The 9949-nt window shown below is 52.2% G+C and overlaps 1 pseudogene; it reads right to left on the bottom strand.

Moving 5' to 3' along the window:
- Positions 1-1040: 1040 nt before the first annotated feature.
- Positions 1041-9527, bottom strand: LOC114800684 (prostacyclin synthase-like; annotated as a pseudogene).
- Between the last annotated feature and the right edge of the window lie 422 nt (positions 9528-9949).

Here is a 9949-nt window from a genome sequence, read left to right as displayed (position 1 = left end):
ACTATACTGAAAGACTACTAAATGAAGACTACTGAAATCTACTAAATGAAAGACCATGTGGCACCTTTACAATTATGTTATATATAATAATAATAGACATAATAAAATATTCCGTTCCAATCACTGAGTTAGTATGGACAGTATGTTATGTACTGACACAATATGAAAAGAACATAAGTTTAGTTTGGTGGAATCCTATTCGGTGCGTGGTGTTCGTGCCATAGAACATAAATTTAGAAGACTTTCGTTAGAAACAGTGCAGCATCACAGCATTTGGCGTGAAACCAGCGACTCTGGCAACCCGCTAAGAGACCTGTTAACCCTTACCTGGCGATAGGTGGGTTGGGCGAACAGGTCACCACGAGTACCACATGGAGAAACTTTTCACTGTCCTCAGCGTTTGGTTACATCACTGGTTTCTCTCCATGTTGCCAGTGGCAACGTATACAACGTATACATGATGAATGATCACGACACACCCCTCTCGAGCAGGCCACGACTCGGCTGGTCTTCAGAACATCAAACCTGTTTGAAATTTGACGCCTCTGGGGCAGTTTTTGGGGCAGCGGTGGCCTAGCGGTTAAGGAAGCGGAAGGCTGCCGGTTCGAATCCCAATCCGCCGAGGTGCCACTGAGGTCCCGTCCCCACACGCTGCTCCCCAGGCGCCTGTCATGGTGGCCACTGTCACCAAGGGTGATGGTTAAATACAGAGGACACGCATCACTGCGTCACATGATGGTTCGAGATGCGTCCTTCTTTCAAGCACGCCAGTTATAACACCTGTGACAGTTTTATTAATATCGGCGATGGTGAGAAGTGTTGTGGTTGGCCAGTTTTTACTTATAATCCAGCGTGTCCCTCAGCGACCCTGAACTCAGTCCTCAGGTGGGACACCCAAGTTGGACAGGTTTTACAGTGGAGTCCTGACAAAGTGCAATCCAGTTCTAGAGTGGCCCCGCCCCACCCATTTCCCGCCTCCGGCGCCACGCCCGTCTGAGTGGGCCCCGTTCTTTATTTACAGAATCCCGTGAAGAACAAAGCAATGTGGACAGAAACATTTATTAATAAATGTGTACAGTAATTATTCCAAAAACTATATACAGACAATATACACACATAACAATGAAGCTACATATCAAAATATTCTGTACAGAGCGAGCGTTCCTTCATCCTATAAAACGTTCTAAAAATAAATACGTCCTGTCAAGGACACACCATCAGAGGGACTCCTCGCTTTTCACTTTGTATCTGATGGGCAGGTCTCCCACGGGCTGGACCATCCCGAACCCGTACCGACCCGGGTCCATCGCCGGAACGCCGCTCGCCGGGTCACACGGCTCCACGTCCAGGCGGGACACGACCAAGAACACCAACCTGAGCACACAGGCACGGAGAGAACCGGTCAACAGACACGAACACACAACACATCACCACAACTGGGGAGTGAGTGAAGGAACTAAATGGGGCCCACTCAGGTTCTAAAGGCTGAAATCTGCACCGTCTTATACCACCGGCACGTTCTAAAGGCTGAATTCTGCACCGTCTTATACCACCGGCACGTTCTAAAGGCTGAAATCTGCACCGTCTTATACCACCGGCACGTTCTAAAGGCTGAAATCAGCACCGTCTTATACCACCGGCACGTTCTAAAGGCTGAATTCTGCACCGTCTTATACCACCGGCACGTTCTAAAGGCTGAAATACGCACCGTCTTATACCACCGGCACGTTCTAAAGGCTGAAATACGCACCGTCTTATACCACCGGCACGTTCTAAAGGCTGAATTCTGCACCGTCTTATACCACCGGCACGTTCTAAAGGCTGAATTCTGCACCGTCTTATACCACCGGCACGTTCTAAAGGCTGAAATACGCACCGTCTTATACCACCGGCACGTTCTAAAGGCTGAAATACGCACCGTCTTATACCACCGGCACGTTCTAAAGGCTGAATTCTGCACCGTCTTATACCACCGGCACGTTCTAAAGGCTGAATTCTGCACCGTCTTATACCACCGGCACGTTCTAAAGGCTGAAATACGCACCGTCTTATACCACCGGCACGTTCTAAAGGCTGAAATCAGCACCGTCTCATACCACCGGCACGTTCTAAAGGCTGAAATCAGCACCGTCTTATACCACCGGCACGTTCCAAAGGCTGAAATCTGCACCGTCTTATACCACCGGCACGTTCTAAAGGCTGAAATCTGCACCGTCTTATACCACCGGCACGTTCTAAAGGCTGAAATACGCACCGTCTTATACCACCGGCACGTTCTAAAGGCTGAAATCTGCTGAAATACGCACCGTCTTATACCACCGGCACGTTCTAAAGGCTGAAATCTGCACCGTCTTATACCACCGCCACGTTCTAAAGGCTGAATTCTGCACCGTCTTATACCACCGGCACGTTCTAAAGGCTGAAATACGCACCGTCTTATACCACCGGCACGTTCTAAAGGCTGAAATCTGCACCGTCTTATACCACCGGCACGTTCTAAAGGCTGAAATCTGCACCGTCTTATACCACCGCCACGTTCTAAAGGCTGAATTCTGCACCGTCTTATACCACCGGCACGTTCTAAAGGCTGAAATACGCACCGTCTTATACCACCGGCACGTTCTAAAGGCTGAAATCTGCTGAAATACGCACCGTCTTATACCACCGGCACGTTCTAAAGGCAGAATTCTGCACCGTCTTATACCACCGGCACGTTCTAAAGGCTGAATTCTGCACCGTCTTATACCACCGCCACGTTCTAAAGGCTGAATTCTGCACCGTCTTATACCACCGCCACGTTCTAAAGGCTGAATTCTGCACCGTCTTATACCACCGGCACGTTCTAAAGGCTGAATTCTGCACCGTCTTATACCACCGCCACGTTCTAAAGGCTGAATTCTGCACCGTGTTATACCACCGCCACGTTCTAAAGGCAGAATTCTGCACCGTCTTATACCACCGGCACGTTCTAAAGGCTGAAATACGCACCGTCTTATACCACCGGCACGTTCTAAAGGCTGAAATCTGCACCGTCTTATACCACCGGCACGTTCTAAAGGCTGAATTCTGCACCGTCTTATACCACCGGCACGTTCTAAAGGCTGAAATCTGCACCGTCTTATACCACCAGCACGTTCTAAAGGCTGAAATCAGCACCGTCTTATACCACCGGCACGTTCTAAAGGCTGAAATCAGCACCGTCTTATACCACCGGCACGTTCTAAAGGCTGAATTCTGCACCGTCTTATACCACCGGCACGTTCTAAAGGCTGAAATCTGCACCGTCTTATACCACCGGCACGTTCTAAAGGCTGAAATACGCACCGTCTTATACCACCGGCACGTTCTAAAGGCTGAAATCTGCTGAAATACGCACCGTCTTATACCACCGGCACGTTCTAAAGGCTGAAATCTGCACCGTCTTATACCACCGCCACGTTCTAAAGGCTGAATTCTGCACCGTCTTATACCACCGGCACGTTCTAAAGGCTGAAATACGCACCGTCTTATACCACCGGCACGTTCTAAAGGCTGAAATCTGCACCGTCTTATACCACCGGCACGTTCTAAAGGCTGAAATCTGCACCGTCTTATACCACCGCCACGTTCTAAAGGCTGAATTCTGCACCGTCTTATACCACCGGCACGTTCTAAAGGCTGAAATACGCACCGTCTTATACCACCGGCACGTTCTAAAGGCTGAAATCTGCACCGTCCCATTTTGAAGGGCAGAACAGGGCTCTTTGGAGGAGACTCACTGCCTGATGGCGTTAATGGCGAATGGTTTGCCAACACAGCCGTTGGCGCCTGCCCCCCATGGCATGGTGTAGTACTTCAGCCTTTGTCCTCCTTTGTAGAACTCTCTCTTCGGCGTCCCGTCGCTGTTCAAGAAACGGTTGTACTTGAATTTCTGTGAAGAGGACGAACAGATTTTACCACCAAATGCACCAAATTCAACTCTCTGCTACATTCACTAAGTCAATAGCAGGCCACCTGACACCCGGAACCGTGCCCGAGTTCTGCCTTTTTCTTTAAGCAGTATCTATTTTGGGCTGAATGACGGGCCGGGCAGCACCTTCCCACGCTTCCTAGCATCTACTCTGTGTGATTATCGGGGGAACACGTTCCGTATTTGCGCCGTGTCCACAGAGGACAGAGAGCGGACGCACCTCGGGCTCCTGGTAGATTTCGGGGTCCATCTGCGGGCTGACGAGTGGGAAGAGGCACACTCGATCCCCCCGCCGGAGCCGGTACTCGTGCCCGGTGGCCATGCGCAGCGTCTTGTCCTGCAGTACCTCTCTGGTGATGAAGGGGGCAGCGGTGAGGCGTAGCGTCTCCTCCAGGGCGCTGTCTGTGCAAAAGAAACCGACAATCACACTTTAAACAGAGTGATGCACTGTGTGTGTGGTACTACATAGGTACTACACGAGTACTACATGGGTACTACACGAGTACTACATGGCTACTAAATGGCTACTACAGGTTGAGTCTGACGTCTGGGCCATTTTACTCATTGAAAGTCACTGCCAGGTTCCTCCTGGGGGAACATCTGCCTTGGAGCTCAATTTACAAACCCCTGATGGAACCACAAATGACCTGCCACTCACCGCTGGAGTCACGTGACCAGACGCGAACAGATATTTAAAACAAATTTACAAAACTAACTCTGGAACGCATGCGGCATGCTATCCGTCTCACCAAACACCGGCGTGGGCTGCTGCTGCTCCAGTCTGTTCCCCCCCTGCGCCGCCCGGCCGAATTCCCTCCTCACCGCCGCCATGGCCTCCGGGTGGGTCAGCAGGAAGGCCAGCAGCCAAAAGGCAGCAGGTCCAACGTTGCCCTGGAGGAAAAGTCGGCGTGAAGCGTTACGTCTGAACAAAATCTTCTATTCCTGACAAGTTGGGCCTTATCGGGGCTCTTAGTTTTTTCTAACTCAAATTCTATAGAAACCAAACGAGAATTGCTGGTGTCGTCCTCTTGTAAGTCGCTTTGGATAAAAGCGTCTGTAAAGTAAAGTAAAGTAAAATAAGGTAAAGTAAAGTAAATTTTTACATTTACAACATTTCCCAGACGCCCTTATCCACAGCGACTTACAATCAGTAGTGACAGGGACAGTCCCCCCCTGGAGACACTCAGGGTTAAGTGTCCTGCTCAGGGACACGATGGTAGTAAGTGGGGTTTGAACCCGGGTCTTCTGGTTGGTAGGCGAGTGTGTTACCCGCTAGGCTACTACCAGCCTGGTTCCATATTCATTTACAGTTCAATTTGAAACATTGTTTCTCTGCTTTAACCTGGTGGTGGCCTGGCGGGTAAGGAAGAAGACCCGGAATCAGAAGGTTGTCGGTTCGAATCCCGAAATGCCACGGTGCCACCGAGGTCCCCACACACTGCTCATGGCTGATCACTACGGGTCACCTTTGTTTCACAATGACAATCACTTCGCTTTCAGTCGTCAGCCCTGCACGTGTAATAGAATTCCATAAATATATTACAGCGTGAAAGTGCATCACTTGCCGTTCTTTCCATTCTGGTATTTGGGTAAATAATGAGGTGCACCACGCACGAGGGGAAGCACCTGATCCCCCTCCCCACAATAAATTATGCAGAGCATGAGGAACACGGCCAAGTTCTGTATGAGTCCAGAGAGGAAGCTCTAGGAGGGGGTTGCTAAAAAAGGAGATGTGAAGTTGGAGAAGAAACTAGACAGCCGTAGATGGAGAAATGATCCGTGATGATCGTGCTGGTAAAGTTGTAGTAGATCCGACCTCTGACGACCCAATCAGGAGCCAGACAGGCAGCACAAACTGGCGCATAAAATGCAAATGAGCGACTGGCTATGGTCTGCATGCTTCTGCACAGGTGCATCCATTTCCATGACCACAAGAAGATGGAGGCGGGCTGAAGTGAACCCTGTTTTTGAACAGCCTACAGCGCCCTCTGGTGGATGACAGGAACTAGGGTGGAAAGGTGTTGGGGGGTCCTGCCTTGTCCTGGTTGGAGGGGCTTTAGAGAAAAAAGGTCGGGAACCACTAGTTTACAGGAGAGTAAATGCTGCTGAATTCCAGTCCAAAGGCCTTAGAAAGCAAATCTGGGATTTTAGAAACGAATGAAGAAACGTTTTCAGGGACATTGTCCTTATTTAACGTTTTTTTTTTTTTTTTTAAGTGAAGCGAATGTCACACAGCAGCACAGCATGCGGTGCACAGAGTGAAATTTGTCCTCTGCATTTAACCATCACCCTTGGTGAGCAGTGGGCAGCCATGACAGGCGCCCGGGGAGCAGTGTGTGGGGACGGTGCTTTGCTCAGTGGCACCTCAGTGGCACCTTGGCGGATCGGGATTCGAACCGGCAACCTTCTGATTACGGGGCCGCTAGGCCACCACTGGATTTAAATGCCCGGTAACAGCTTTCCCCTGGATTTAAACGTCCCGGTAACAGCTTTCCCCTGGATTTAAACGTCCCGGTAACAGCTTTCCCTGGATTTAAACGTCCCGGTAACAACTTTCCCCTGGATTTAAACGTCCCGGTAACAGCTTTCCCCTGGATTTAAACGTCCCGGTAACAGCTTTCCCTGGATTTAAACGTCCCGGTAACAGCTTTCCCTGGATTTAAATGTCCCGGTAACAGCTTTCCCTGGATTTAAATGTCCCGGTAACAGCTTTCCCTGGATTTAAATGTCCCGGTAACAGCTTTCCCTGGATTTAAACGTCCCGGTAACAACTTTCCCCTGGATTTAAACGTCCCGGTAACAGCTTTCCCTGGATTTAAACGTCCCGGTAACAACTTTCCCCTGGATTTAAAACGTCCCGGTAACAGCTTTCCCCTGGATTTAAACGTCCCGGTAACAACTGTCCCTGGATTAAACGTCCGGTAACAACTTTCCCCTGGATTTAACGTCCCGGTAACAAGCTTTCCCTGGATTTAAACGTCCCGGGAACAAGCTTTCCCTGGATTTAAACGTCCCGGTAACAACTTTCCCCTGGATTTAAACGTCCCGGTAACAGCTTTCCCCTGGATTTAAACGTCCCGGTAACAGCTTTCCCTGGATTTAAACGTCCCGGTAACAGCTTTCCCTGGATTTAAACGTCCCGGTAACAGCTTTCCCCTGGATTTAAACGTCCCGGTAACAGCTTTCCCCTGGATTTAAACGTCCCGGTAACAGCTTTCCCCTGGATTTAAACGTCCCGGTAACAGCTTTCCCCTGGATTTAACGTCCGGTAACAGCTTCCCCTGGAGGTAAACGGCCTACACTTTCCCTGGATTTAAACGTCCCGGTAACAACTTTCCCCTGGATTTAAACGTCCCGGTAACAGCTTTCCCCTGGATTTAAACGTCCCGGTAACAGCTTTCCCTGGATTTAAACGTCCCGGTAACAGCTTTCCCCTGGATTTAAACGTCCCGGTAACAGCTTTCCCCTGGATTAAACGTCCCGGTAACAACGTGAGGAATTGTGGATGCCTCGCCTCTAAATGCAGCTGATCGCGGTATGGGTGTGGCACGTGTGGGCGTGGTACCTGCGTGGCCCACAGCTGCAGCAGCATGGCGCGGGTCTGGGCGTCGCCGTCGGCGCCCTCCCGCAGCAGGTGTCGGCGGTACTGCCGCAGCCAGGGGCTGGACTCTCCACTCAGGCCCTTCAGGGACAGAAGCCTCCAGAGGCGCTCCGCCGGACCCCACCACCTGCCGTCTTCTTCTCCCCTGTGACAGAGGCGGGGCGGGGCGGGGCAGATATGAGGCCACCGCCAAACAGACATGACTGCACACACCGTGAAAAAAACGGGCGTGGCCCGCCGGAGAGGGAGCCAGTCACTCCGAGACCCGCCAACACACACATATCGCTATGGTGACAGGAAGTGGGTGTCAGAAGGTAAACAAGAGCCCTGGCGCGGTGGAGTTTGCTCACGATGACACAGGCTGTGGGACTGGGATGATGTCACCTGGAAAAGCGGCACGAAGGAACCCAAACTCGACCCGACACACGTCCGGTAAGGTCACCGGTGTCACCGAGGTTGCGTGTGACATTCCTACCTGAATTCAGCGTGGTCCGGGCCATCTTGGTCAGGAGGCGGTCGAAGGTGCGGTACTCCTTGTACACGAGGCCGGCGTCCGAGCCGTTGTTGTTCTGCTCGCCGCCGAACAGCGTGAGGAACCCCGCCCTGTGGGGACGCGGTCAGACGGTGAGTCCCGCGCACAGGACCCGGCAGAAGGGGAGGGCGGCGGCGCGTCCCCCGAGGGAGCCACATACCGGAACAGAAGGCTGTAGCACAGGCTGAAGAGCCCGTCCCTCTTCCAGTCCGTCCGGTTCGGGGCCACCTCGCTCGCCAGCAGGGCCTGGAGGTTCGCCAGCATGGTGGCGTTGAGGGCCGCGAGACTGTCGCCCTGGAAGTGCCTGCGGGGACAGGCGGGTTAAAGGCCACGTGGGAGACGCACCTGCGTCATCTTTATTAAACGGCTGTTGTCCCCGGGTTCACAAAAGGAAGTCGGCTGCTGGCTTTGTTCTAAGGGGCGTGGCCGTTACTGCACTGCCCGTCCACCCCATTCATCTCGCGCCAGCCGTGACATCACCACCTACGTCCTCATGATGGCCTTCTCCTCGCCGGGGTTGTACTTCGGCAGGCGCAGCTTGAAGATCCGGTCCATCAGCACCTGGGCGTAGCGGGAGAAGTCCAGGGAACCTCGGTCCTGCAGGACCGCGTCGAAGGAGTGCGGGTCCAGGAGGACGGTGACGTAGCGGCCAGCGACGCGCACCTGCGGTGACAGACCCGGGTGGCCCATGACATCACAAAAACCTGCACGCAATGCACAAGGCACACGACACACGGAGCAGCCGTCCCCACCGTGAAAATGTCCCCGTGCTTCTTCTTCATGCCAGTTACAAAGCTGGCCGCGTCCCTCCCGAACTCCAGCGCGTGACCCAGCCACGGAATGGCACCTTTGTCCAGAGGAGGTTCTCTGTTGGACCTGTAACGGGACGGAACGCAGCCCTGTTTACAGGCTGGGCGGATGTCCCTCAGCTGTTGTGTGTGTTCGGTGCTGAGAAGACGGTCCAGTTCCGTTTCATTATTTTAATAAAAGGGTGGTAGTAGCCTAGTGGGGTAACACACTCGCCTATAAACCAGAAGACCCGGGTTCAAATCCCACTTACTACCATTGTGTCCCTGAGCAGACACTTAACCCTGAGTGTCTCCATGGGGACACTGTCCCTGTAACTACTGACTGTATAAGGGTATCTGGTAAGTGCCTTAAACGTAAAAAAGTTTAAATAAGTCCCGCACTCACACCACAGACGCGGGGGGACAGTCGTCCACTCACCTGGAGCGCCGGGAGAAGAGCAGCAGGAGCAGCAGGCTGCTGACCAGCAGCAGGACGAGGACCGTCCACAACATCTCGAGTAGGAGCGCGGACACGAGCGCCGCGTCGCGTCACGCCGCTTTTCAAGCGCGCGGGCGGAGCGTCGGCCGTGACGTCAGCGACGGCACAAGCTGTGACGTCATGGGATTTCTCAAAATTATTTACATTTATAGCACTTACCAGACGGCCTTATCCAGAGCGACTTACAGTCAGTAGTTACAGGGACAGTCCCCCCCTGGAGACACTCAGGGTTAAGTGTCCTGCTCAGGGACACGATGGTAGTAAGCGGGATTTGAACCTGGGTCTTCTGGTTCATAGGCGAGTGTGTTACCCACCAGGCTACTACCGCCCTACTTTCAGTACCCCACCACCCATACAATCAGTAGTGACAGGGACAGTCCCCCCCTGGAGACACTCCGGGTTAAGTGTCCTGCTCAGGGACATGATGGTAGTAAATGGGGTTCGAACCTGGGATGAAGAGATCAGTTCCGGTTCATTAGGACCCCCAACTATGAATACAATCTTTTTATTCCCTCTGTTGTAGATTCTATACAGAAGTCACCCACTAGGCTACTACCCACCAACTTATTAAGCCACTTTT

The sequence above is a fragment of the Denticeps clupeoides genome, chromosome 12 (assembly GCF_900700375.1).
Source record: "Denticeps clupeoides chromosome 12, fDenClu1.1, whole genome shotgun sequence".
Classification (NCBI taxonomy): Eukaryota; Metazoa; Chordata; class Actinopteri; order Clupeiformes; family Denticipitidae; genus Denticeps; species Denticeps clupeoides.
This window is presented reverse-complemented; position numbering and strand designations above follow the sequence as displayed.